Below are 13,162 nucleotides of genomic sequence, written 5' to 3'. Positions count from 1 at the left end.
ATATTTATACTTTTTTAGCACCACATTTGTGCCGCTTTTTTATGCAAAAGCAGCGCAAACCTACAAAATACAATTGTATTTTGTAAGTTTCCGCCGCATTTGCGTCAAAAAATTACGCAAATGCGGCACTAAAAAAGTATAAATATGGGCCCATATGTGTAAATTGGCTTATCCATGATTGTCATATTTGATTTACTAGTAAGTCCCTAGTAAAGTGCACTAGAGGTGCAAAGGCACATCCTGTAAATCAAATGCTACTAGTGGGCCTGCAGCACTGGTTGTGCCACCCACATGAGTATCCCTGTAAACATGGCTCAGACCTGCCACTGCTGTGTGTGTGTGTGTGCGGTTTTTAAACTGCCAATTCGATAGGCAAGTGTACCCACTTGCCAGGCCTAAACCCTCCCCTAAGGTAGGCCCTAGGTAGCCCATGGGCAGGATGCAGTGCATATTACAGGTGGGACATGTAGTGATGTGTTTCACATGTCCTAACTGTGAAAATCCACTAACTTCAGCTGTCATTGTTGCAAGGCCTATCTCTCTCATAGGTTAACATGGGGGCTGCCTTCAAATAACTTGTACAGATCTCCTTTGTGAGCAGATAGAAATGTGGAGTTTAGGGTCTCTGAACTCACAATTTAAAAATACATCTTTCAGTGAAGTTGGTTTTTAGATTGTTAGTTTGAAAATGCCACTTTTAGAAAGTAGGCATTTTCTTGCTTAAACCATTCTGTGCCTCTGCCTGTTTGTGGATTGCCTGTCTGGGTCAGTTTGACATTTGGGCTGTTTGTGAATCTCCTCTAGACATTGACACAAACGGTGCTGTGGTGTAGCCTGCATCTCCTGATGAGCCATCTGGGCTGGAGGGGAGGAGTGGTCACCTACACCTAAATGGGCTGTGCCTGCCCTTACACAATGCAGTCTCCAACGCCCTGGTGTGTGTCTTTGGCCTGGCCTGGGCAAGGCAGGATCTTGCAAACAAGAGAGACTTCCCTTTGAAGTTTGCCAACTTTAAAGGCAGAAAAGGGTAGAAGTATCGGACCCAAAAACCCCTGAAAATTAGATTACGCCTGGAAGCAAGAGGAACCTCTGCCAAGGAGAAGAGCTGGAGAACTGGAGGAGGGGTACTGCCCCTCTGCCTGTGACTGTGCCTTCCTGGGTTGGCCTGCAGTAGCTGCTTATGTCTGAAAGAGGACAAAGACTGACTTTTGTGTGACTTCCTACTGGTGAAAAATCTCCAAGGGCTTGAACTGAGCTTGCCTCCTGTTGTTGAAGTCTCAAGGACATCATAGACTTCTCTCTGCCAGCACCTGAAATCTCTGTTGAGACTTCTGCACTGCAAAGTGGTACCCTACCTGTCTCTGGGCCCTTGAAAGGTGAAGCTGGTGGAAAAGGACAGAAATCCATGGACAGACCTCTGTGCTGTTAAACTTTCGACACACCATCTGCAACGCGGCTGATTAACGACTCGCTGCCAGCCTCGCGGCTAAAAACAACGCTCCACCTGCATCGTGGCTGGAGGATCGATGCATTGCGGCTGTAGAAACGACACGCCACACCCACTAGCGGCTGCTTATAACAATGCAAGCCCCATGCATCACAGTTTCTTGACACCGTGCTACCGGATTTCGAATGCAACATCACTGGATGTGAAAAATCAATGCAAAGCGTGCCCGGACCGAGGTGCCCATCTAGGAATCGACACATCGCTCTCTTGTGGGAGAGAGGAAATGACGCACGCCCACCTGACCTGAGACGGAACAATGCACGGTCTTGCTTGAGAAATTAATGCATCGCAGGCCATTTTGTTTCACGCTTGCCCATGCAGCTTTATTTTTGATGCTAAACAGGTACTTTGTGTAACAACAGCATTCTGACTGTTTTCTAAGGATTAAGACTCTTATTCATTTTAAAATTCATATCTTGACTTGTGTATGTTGGATTTTTGTCGTTCTGGTCTTGTTTGATTTAGATAATTATTACCTATTTTTCTAAATTAGTGTGGTGTCCCTTTTGTAGTATTTTCAGTGTATTACTGTGCGTGTTGGTAGAACTACTTTACACATTGCGTCTGAAGTTAAGCCTGCCTGCTCGTGCCAAGCTACCTAGGGGATAAGCGGGGTTACTTGAGGATGATTCTCCTTTACCCTGACTAGAGTGAGGGTCCTTGCTTGGACAGGGGGTAATATGACTGCCAAACAAAGACCCCATTTCTAACTATGACCATGACAATAAACCTGGCAGATAATTTAATCATATACAGAAAACACAAACTCCTGTACTACGAATAACAAGCAGAAGAACATCTCATACCCTTACTGATAATGGACCTACAATAACATAGCCAGATGTGACCTTTCACATACTTCAAATATCTGTCTTTTTCAACCAACCTAGCTAACCCTAGCTGTACTTGCTTAGTTATCCTTTTCCAATTTTAGAGTAATCTGTTAGGGTCTAGAAAGGGCATAATAGAAATCCCTCTATCTTTCAACACTGAGATCTATCTGTGCATCCTTTCTACACTGTGACATCTCAGTAAACACATCATGCATGCAGGGCCACAAATTGTTTAATGCTTAAGCAACCCAAGCAACATAATCTGCAACTCAGTCATACTCATAGCTAAACACCAAACAAAACTTCAGTTAGAAATCCAGCATACACCCAATGCAACCACCCTGATGAACTCCAGTATGCCTGGTGTAATTAGAAAAATTGTGCTGCTGCTCAATCCAGCAGACAAATACATTGAGCTTGAGCCTTTCCATTTACAGATGCATGCCACACAATCCATCAGGTCCCATTTAATCTACCGGACAGTCCCAATCCAGTACTCAAGAAGAAGCAGCCCCAATCACAGATACCGCCACCATCTCCAGAAAAGTGTAGATATGTGATTTAAACTATTGGTAAGGTACAGGAATAAAGAATGTGAGAAATTCCTTTCAATACCTACTGGCAATTGCCAGCATCTTACTTTAATAATAGTCCCTCAGCAAAACGAAACATACTGGCTCTTGTCTGAACGTACATGACCAATGTTGTCTGAAACAAACTCATGACCATGATAAGTTAAGCCATGACTTTCTCAACATCAACCTTTCATACACAACATCTACCCATTAGGCACAGCACACGTTAATGAAGGTAATGAGTTTACCTTTCACAAACCTCATACTAGATGCCCTGTAAAGACATCTACCAGTCCCTGCACCGATATAGAAAGTCTTGTACATGAACCATTTAACAATTTTCAGATGACATCAGAATCCGGCGTGTGGAAGATGCTTGGCTTCATAAAAGACAAACCTTCAGCTGTAGGGTACAAATAAGAACTAATTGGTGGAAAATTATCTAAAGAAAATAAGAAAGGAAATGTAGATGCAAAGATAATTTTACTAGCTGATTCTAAAATGTTGCTCTCAAAGGAGTTTTATAGAATCCAAACACATCTACTAGAAGAACATCTTCAGTGAAACATCCAACCAAAATAACAGTATTTTTTTAAATTTAAGTGGCTGATTAGGTGTTTGGCAGATGGAAAACACCTGTCTGCCAAACTCCATACAGGGTGGTCGTTGACATGCAGGTACCCTCCCTGCCGAACACATTGCGACATTCCCACTGGACTGACCAGCAGAAACCAAGGATTCCGCCAGTCAGCCCATTGGGAAAGGAGCGGCATATATTTACTTCTGTGCATTCTAAAAAAACATAGACATTCATTGCAAAACACCAAAGGTTACAGGGACGTAATAGTTAGGTTCTGGATTTCCCCACACAAAACCATAGAAATTCAGCAGTTTCAGCAAAGTTATGGTTAACTCAAGGAACTATTGGCCAGATGTAGCAAAGGTTTTTACCCATTCTGTGTCTATGGGAAAAAGTGTTCGTACATATGGCCCTATAACTCACATCCTAAGATAACTATAGCTTGGGCCTTCTCCATGCACAGCTAATTACTCCACATATTACACCACTGATGACACCTTCTATGGCCTCATTGATATTATTACTGCAACATGTAGAATAAAATTAATGATGAGGAAACTGTGCATGGTGGGGGCATATATACATATATATATATATATATATACACACACACACATATATATATATATATATATATATATATATATATATATATATATATATATTACCTACTAGCAGTCACCATTACATAGTTATAGTTAAGACCACGCTTCCATTGAAAAAGCATTTTCTGACTTGCCTGTATGGTGCCATTTGACTAATCTTCACCAAATCTTCCGAAATAGGAGTTCCCCGAGAGTCTTGTTAGACATGGGAAGTTTTGCGCTGATCTGTCAAGTGGAGACCGAATAAGGGGGTGCCAAGAAAGTGTGTTTCCCATTATAATTTCCATAGGGATTTTTAACAAGATTACAGCCCAAACTGCTGGATGGAATTACACTACATTTGGCAGAAAGGTAGTTTTTTGGTCCAGAAAGAAGCCTTTGTTTGATGTAAATAAGTTCAGTATTTTTTGGGATATTAAAAGAAAAATACATCTGGATATCTAGAGGTGCATAGGCTTCACAAATCCTCCCGATCTCGTGGTGAGATCTGATTGGCTGCCAACACTTTAACCAGGAAGTGTTGGCAGCCATCTTGGGACTGGGCTTCAGCCGACTCCCAGGAAAAAAAATAAAAAAAGGAGAAGGGTGCCAGGGTAGGGACACCCTGACCCCTTAGCTCTGGTGCTGGGGTCCCTGAGGGACTCCAGGGCAAAAACACACTGTTTCTTAAAAAACTTTTGCCATGAATTTGCAATAACATCGCAAATTCATGACACAATTGTTGGCAAATGGGTTATTGGTAGGGCAGGTAGGTACCTACACCTAGCAACAAGCCACAAACCTCCACAAAAGTACAGTTAGTTCTCAGTAAATTAATCCCAGCTCTACCCTTGGTAGCTTGGCATCGAGCGTCAAGGCTTAACTTAGGAGACAAAGTGTAAAGCATTCAAATATCACAAAACAGTAATTAAATAAAACACAGGAAACAGTTTAAAAATCCAAAACCAATTTATAAAAATAGCTTATATTTTTATCTTTAAAATGACACAAAAACGATTAAAATCGGTTCAGGGGAACCGGAGATATGAATTTTTAAAGTATTATTATTTTCTAGCGCTTAGAAACAAAAAGCGCCAATCGGGTCATCTGGTTGCACCAGGACCGGGACAAAGTCAAACTTTCAGGCCGACCGCGATGGAGCCCTGCTCGGATACAGGTCGCGGGAAGCCTCGGTTAAAAAGTTACCTTCTGACTTAGTCTTTATTTTGAAGTTTTTCTTCACCGGGACGAACCTGCCAGTTGGATCCGACCTCCTGGAGCCCTTGTCCGGATACGCGAAGTCGGTTTCCTCGGTGGTGATTTCTACCTTCGGACTTAGTCGTTTTTTCGAGATGAAAATCCTTCGACCGGGGTAAACCTGGATCTTGATCCGACGTCCGTGGAGCCCTTCTCGGATACGATGGCTGGAAGGTCCCGGTCAACTTTTTACGTTCGGACTTAGTCTCTTTTTCGGATGTTTTTCTTGACCGGGACGAACCACGAAGTCAGGCCGGGTCGCGGTTGAGGCAAGCCGGCTAGAATTTCCGCGTCGAGTCGGTCACTTTATGGAGCTTTTTTCTAAAATTTCTCCAATCTTTTCCAAACTTCTGGGGCTTCACCCAGATGTTCTTTTAAGGTTCTTTTGGGGTCCACAGCTCACTCCAAGGGTCCAGAAGTTCTGTGATGGTCCTTGGGAAGTGCAGACTTCAACTCCCAGAGTGCACCTGGCGCAAACTCCTTTTTGGCCACTGGGCAGCGGTCAGCTGGTCACTTTTTCAGGAGTTGGTGCAGGGGACTCTGGTTAGCAATTTTTCACCTGTAGCAAACAGGGAGTCCCTCCTTGAACCAGTGGAAGCCAGGCAAAGTCCTTCTTGTGGTGAAGCCCAAGTGTGCAGCTGGTGCAGTCTTTCTGAGTGCAGGGTCCAGGTGCAGGCCAGGGGTCCAGCAGGGCAGTCCTTCTTCTCCTTGTAGTTCTTTCTTCTTGAAATTTGGTGGGGATCTGAGGCGTGGGTGCAGGTCTGCCAGTTTTATCCTTGCTCCTGGGTGAAAAGCAGGGGGGCCCTGGTCCTCCAATCAGGGACAGGGTCGTCCCCCTGTGATGACCACTTCCTGGGAAGTGTGGCAAAAATCCATCCCAGAAGGCAACAGTCTCTAAAAATCCAAAATGGATGAATCTGATTTTTAGAGGAGAGATCTGGCTGAGCCCACCCACTGGTGTGGCTAAAAATCATAAACACACCCCTCTCCTAATCTTATCAAGGGGGCACCTAGCTGTCTGGGGTTGCAGGATGTGGGGGTGTTGCTGGGTGCTCCAGATGTCCTTCTCTGCCTTTGAAGACCAGTTTGGCAGCCCTCCCCCTTCCTGCTTCCCCATCTGCTGAGGGGAGATTCTCTCCCCCAAGCACATTCCTTTGTGTGAAGTCAGGCCACTTCACACCTCATTAAAGTAGCCTGGCAGAAGCTGCTGCAGGCTGGCCAATCAGAGCACAGCAGCAAAAACAATGCAGAGCTGAAATTGGCAACTTTTTAGGTAAAGTCTAAACTTTTTACCTGCACTAGTTATATGAAATCCAACAACTGGAAGTTGTGGGATTTATTATAACAATCAATTTGATACCAAATTCTTGGTATGTAACATTTAAGGAGACTTTAAAATTTAAAATAAAGTCTGCCCATTCTAGCCTATGAAGGCCATTTACTTCAATGAGGGAAAAACGAATTTGGCTGTTTTTACCTCACCAGGGCTTATAAATCTATTTTTATAAAGTCCCTGCTTATAGTTACATGGCACCCAGCCCTAGGGGCACATAGGGCACACCTTAGGGGTGACTTATATGTAAAAATAAGGTAATTTAAGACTTTGGAAGTACCTTTAATTCCAAAGTCGAATTTGCATATAACTTTAATTTAAAATCAGCCAGCAAGGCAGGCTTGCTTTTAAAATGACACTGGGCACCTCAGCAATGCACCTAGGTGTGCACCACCTATGCTGTGGTCCCTAAACCTACATGCCCTACTATATACTAGGGACTTATAGGTAGGTTAACTTAGCCAATTATAATTAGCCTAATTTGCATATCCATTTTACACAGAGCACAGGCCCTGGGACTGGTTAGCAGTACCCAGGGCACCATCAGAGTCAGGAAAACACCAGCATAAAGTGGAAAATGGGGGCAAAAAGTTAGGGGGCCTCTGCAATCAGCCCCAGTTTCTCACACAACCCCCCCCCAGCCCACACGCCCAGGAGACTCAGCCCAACCCTGGGAGAGTCTTCCTGGCTTGTTAGGCGAGGAAGACAGTGAAGAAAACTGGCTGTCCCTTTGCAGGGCCTACTCTGCCTTACATCCTCCTGTCAGGGTCTCTCCCTCTGGGTAGTGAACCCACCCCAACAATGAAAGGACCCATTTCAAACTGAAACTTCCCTCTAGGGGGGTCTTCCTCCTCTCTCTCTGCCAACTTGGGTAGTGAGGTGCCCACCTCCCCTACTCCTAACTTTGCTAGGGCAACACCTAGCTTACCCAAAGAGGTCACCCAACACTTGAGCAACCCCACCATGACCAATAGGGTCAGGGGGCCTACTTTGCTATTGGCCCTGGGGTCTGCCTCCCAGGCCAAGTACAGTGCTGCCAGGAAGGCTAGCACCCAGCAGAGGCTACTGACAGCTGTCAGTACCCAGAACCACACCCTAAGCTCTCCACTGACAGGTGGCTGAGCTGCTTTAGGGGCATCTTTGGGGTCCTGGTACCCCTCTTGCTGTCTAGAGTGGGGGGCTACCACCTCCTGTGGCAGACACCCTCCTTCCACTCTCCCTTCTGTCAGTGCAGGGGCAACACCTTGCATCTGGACAGCTGCCTGACTACTCAGGACTTCCTTGGGGTCAGGTGAGGCCTCACCAGTGCCAACTCTGGGCTCCCCCCCTACTGGGGCAGAAGGCCTTGGGCTCCTTGGAACTCTCTTTAAGAGTGGCCTACCCTTCCTTTTCTTCTTTCCTTTTCTTGGGGACCCCTGTCTCCTAACTGTAGGGACTGACTCCCCAGGACTTTGGGTAGGGGGGGCGCCCTGGGCAACCACCCCATCTGTGACCAGACTCACCTCTGGGAGGTCATTGCCCAGGATACAATCTAGGGGAAGGTCAGCACTGACTACCACCCTAATCCAGTCAAGGATACCCTCCCTCTCTAGGGGCACTATGGCTATGGGTTTGGAGGTGACCTCCCCTGTGGCTATCCTGACTTTCTTTGTCTTTCCTGGGACATACATGTCTGGGGTCACTAACCGGTCACTCACTACAGTGTGACTGGCACAGGTGTCTCTCAGGCCAGTGGTAGGGATCCCATTCACTTGAATGTGGTGGAAGTGCCTACTCCCACCCTCAGGGATCACCAGCTTACCATCTGGTCCTGTCTCCCAGCACAATGCTAGGAGGACTTCATCATCTGAGGAATCCTCCTCTATGGCTACACTGGACAGCCCAGTGCTAACCACCTTCTTTGGACAGGCTGCATCTCCTCTGAAGTGTCCTGTCTGCTGACAGTCAAAGCAAGCCCTACTGTCCAAGAGCTTTTTTAACCCTGGGTCTCCCTGTCTCTGCATGTCAGAGTGGGAGTGGGATTTACTCTCCTCCTTCTTAGGGTTCTGGGGTACAGAGGGAGTCTCTGTGGTGGGCTTACCACCTCCCTCCTTAGGGTTTTGGGGACCTGTCCCCCCCTTCTTGGAGTCTCCCCCCTGGGACTTGACAACCACCCTGGTTCTCAACCACTCATCAGCTGCCTCCCCTAGCTCTCTAGGGTTGGTCAGCTTAGAGTCCACTAGATGCTGGCGTAACCTTTCTTGGATACAATTGGTCAAGATGTGCTCTCTCATGATCAGATTGTATAACCCCTCATAAGTATTTACTTTGTTGCCAATAATCCAGCCCTCTAGTGCCTTTAGTGAGGTGTCCACAAAGTCAACCCAAGACTGGGAACTGACCTTCTGGGTGTCCCTGAACTTCATTCTATATTGCTCTGGGGTCAGACCAAACTTCTTGACTAAGCACCTCTTCATACTAGGGTATGAATCTGCCTCCTCCCCCCTTAAGGTCAGAAGCCTATCCCTCCCTGAGTTGGGGACCAACTCCCACAAAAGGGAACCCCAGTATAGAGGCTTAACCCTTCTCATTTGGAGTGCCCTCTCAAAGGCCCTAGCCACTTATCTATGTCATCCCCCTCTATATAAGCAGGAACTACCCCCTTGGGTAATCTGGGGCAAACTCCCCCACCCATGGACACCTCAGCTTCTTTATCGCTGCTTCCATCTCTTTTTTCTTTGTATGCCCACTTTTTCTTCTCTAGGGCCAGCTTCTCTGCTTCCAAAGCTATGTAGGCTAGCTGGGCTTCCAGCTCTCTTTCCCTGATGGATGGGTTCTCTCCTCCTGAAAGGACCCTCTTCCTACCACTATCTTTGGGTCTGCCCCTAGTGACTGTGTCCAGTGAGGACCATTCCTCCTCTTCCTCACTTGGGGTCTGATGCCTTTCCTCCCCTGAGTGGTTAGAGTTAGCATCATCCTCTTTTGGTTCCTCCTCTGGAGCTTCCTCTGTCTCTACCTCTTGGGCCTCAGCCCATGCTGTCAGGGATTTAATCAGGATTTCCTTCCTGAGATTAGTGGTTGCAGGCAACCCCCTCTCAATACACAACCCCCTAAGCTGGACTACTGTCAGTGTGGGTAGGCTAGCCAGATCAAGCTCCATGGTTCCCTAGTTTTGTGTCAACAAAAACTTTTTGCAAAAATTGGAAACAAGAATTTAGAAAAATTACAAAAATTCAATAATTGAAATTAATCCAAATTAATTACAAAAAAAAAATTAAAATTAAAAATTAAAAACAATTTTTGCACTAGGACAATTTAAAGGATTTTTAATTTGTTTTATCTAAAACTGTAACGTGATATTGAACACAAGTACAGGATCCCGTCGCTGCTTCCAATTATGTTGGAAAATGGGTTATTGGTAGGGCAGGTAGGTACCTACACCTAGCAACAAGCCACAAACCTCCACAAAAGTACAGTTAGGTCTCAGTAAATTAATCCCAGCTCTACCCTTGGTAGCTTGGCATCGAGCGTCAAGGCTTAACTTAGGAGACAAAGTGTAAAGCATTCAAATATCACAAAACAGTAATTAAATAAAACACAGGAAACAGTTTAAAAATCCAAAACCAATTTATAAAAATAGCTTATATTTTTATCTTTAAAATGACACAAAAACGATTAAAATCGGTTCAGGGGAACCGGAGATATGAATTTTTAAAGTATTATTATTTTCTAGCGCTTAGAAACAAAAAGCGCCAATCGGGTCATCTGGTTGCACCAGGACCGGGACAAAGTCAAACTTTCAGGCCGACCGCGATGGAGCCCTGCTCGGATACAGGTCGCGGGAAGCCTCGGTTAAAAAGTTACCTTCTGACTTAGTCTTTATTTTGAAGTTTTTCTTCACCGGGACGAACCTGCCAGTTGGATCCGACCTCCTGGAGCCCTTGTCCGGATACGCGAAGTCGGTTTCCTCGGTGGTGATTTCTACCTTCGGACTTAGTCATTTTTTCGAGATGAAAATCCTTCGACCGGGGTAAACCTGGATCTTGATCCGACGTCCGTGGAGCCCTTCTCGGATACGATGGCTGGAAGGTCCCGGTCAACTTTTTACGTTCGGACTTAGTCTCTTTTTCGGATGTTTTTCTTGACCGGGACGAACCACGAAGTCAGGCCGGGTCGCGGTTGAGGCAAGCCGGCTAGAATTTCCGCGTCGAGTCGGTCACTTTATGGAGCTTTTTTCTAAAATTTCTCCAATCTTTTCCAAACTTCTGGGGCTTCACCCAGATGTTCTTTTAAGGTTCTTTTGGGGTCCACAGCTCACCCCAAGGGTCCAGAAGTTCTGTGATGGTCCTTGGGAAGTGCGGACTTCAACTCCCAGAGTGCACCTGGCGCAAACTCCTTTTTGGCCACTGGGCAGTGGTCAGCTGGTCACTTTTTCAGGAGTTGGTGCAGGGGACTCTGGTTAGCAATTTTTCACCTGTAGCAAACAGGGAGTCCCTCCTTGAACCAGTGGAAGCCAGGCAAAGTCCTTCTTGTGGTGAAGCCCAAGTGTGCAGCTGGTGCAGTCTTTCTGAGTGCAGGGTCCAGGTGCAGGCCAGGGGTCCAGCAGGGCAGTCCTTCTTCTCCTTGTAGTTCTTTCTTCTTGAAATTTGGTGGGGATCTGAGGCGTGGGTGCAGGTCTGCCAGTTTTATCCTTGCTCCTGGGTGAAAAGCAGGGGGGCCCTGGTCCTCCAATCAGGGACAGGGTCGTCCCCCTGTGATGACCACTTCCTGGGAAGTGTGGCAAAAATCCATCCCAGAAGGCAACAGTCTCTAAAAATCCAAAATGGATGAATCTGATTTTTAGAGGAGAGATCTGGCTGAGCCCACCCACTGGTGTGGCTAAAAATCATAAACACACCCCTCTCCTGCCCTCTCCTAATCTAATCAAGGGGGCACCTAGCTGTCTGGGGTTGCAGGATGTGGGGGTGTTGCTGGGTGCTCCAGATGTCCTTCTCTGCCTTTGAAGACCAGTTTGGCAGCCCTCCCCCTACCTGCTTCCCCATCTGCTGAGGGGAGATTCTCTCCCCCAAGCACATTCCTTTGTGTGAAGTCAGGCCACTTCACACCTCATTAAAGTAGCCTGGCAGAAGCTGCTGCAGGCTGGCCAATCAGAGCACAGCAGCAAAAACAATGCAGAGCTGAAATTGGCAACTTTTTAGGTAAAGTCTAAACTTTTTACCTGCACTAGTTATATGAAATCCAACAACTGGAAGTTGTGGGATTTATTATAACAATCAATTTGATACCAAATTCTTGGTATGTAACATTTAAGGAGACTTTAAAATTTAAAATAAAGTCTGCCCATTCTAGCCTATGAAGGCCATTTACTTCAATGAGGGAAAAACGAATTTGGCTGTTTTTACCTCACCAGGGCTTATAAATCTATTTTTATAAAGTCCCTGCTTATAGTTACATGGCACCCAGCCCTAGGGGCACATAGGGCACACCTTAGGGGTGACTTATATGTAAAAATAAGGTAATTTAAGACTTTGGAAGTACCTTTAATTCCAAAGTCGAATTTGCATATAACTTTAATTTAAAAGCAGCCAGCAAGGCAGGCTTGCTTTTAAAATGACACTGGGCACCTCAGCAATGCACCTAGGTGTGCACCACCTATGCTGTGGTCCCTAAACCTACATGCCCTACTATATACTAGGGACTTATAGGTAGGTTAACTTAGCCAATTATAATTAGCCTAATTTGCATATCCATTTTACACAGAGCACAGGCCCTGGGACTGGTTAGCAGTACCCAGGGCACCATCAGAGTCAGGAAAACACCAGCATAAAGTGGAAAATGGGGGCAAAAAGTTAGGGGGCCTCTGCAATCAGCCCCAGTTTCTCACAACAATAAAATAGTAGTCTCCCACCCTTGTTTTATTAAAACCCATGGGTGGGCCAGGTCCCGAAAGCCATATCAAAATAAAGAAGGGGCACTTGGGGCCCCCTCCTGGGCTCATATATGCCCCAGGGACTGTCACCTCCCCAGGCTTAAATCAAAAAGTATGCAGGGGAACCACATGCCCCTGCATCCCTGAGCCGCTGCAGCCCATTGACCACCACCTGCCCTGGGGCAAAATCTTTTAATTATAGTAGGGACCACCACCTCCCTGGGGATACGATTGTATTATATGGGGGTGTGCCCCCCCCCCAGTCTTGGGAACTGCCACCTCCCTGGGGCAATTGTTTTAAAATAAGGGGGCCGTCCCCGGGACAGTATTGAAATAATGAAGGGAGTCCATCGTGGACCGCCGGACCCAGGTCCTACCACCTCCCTGGGACATAGCTATTTTCTTTGACTTGACAGGAGCTTTGACAGCTCCTGCTAAGTCAGAAAAAACACAACTCTGCCTTCAGTAAGCACGGGCTGTCAAATAGCTCATGCTTGCTAGGAGCAGTGTTTTCTCCTGTTTTCCTGCTTGCAGAGATGCAGGCAGGGAAACATAGGAAACAATGGGTGTCACAGGCAGAGAGCT

Source organism: Pleurodeles waltl, chromosome 1_2, assembly GCF_031143425.1.
Source record: "Pleurodeles waltl isolate 20211129_DDA chromosome 1_2, aPleWal1.hap1.20221129, whole genome shotgun sequence".
In the NCBI taxonomy this organism is placed as follows: domain Eukaryota; kingdom Metazoa; phylum Chordata; class Amphibia; order Caudata; family Salamandridae; genus Pleurodeles; species Pleurodeles waltl.
Note: the sequence above shows the minus strand (reverse complement) of the source record.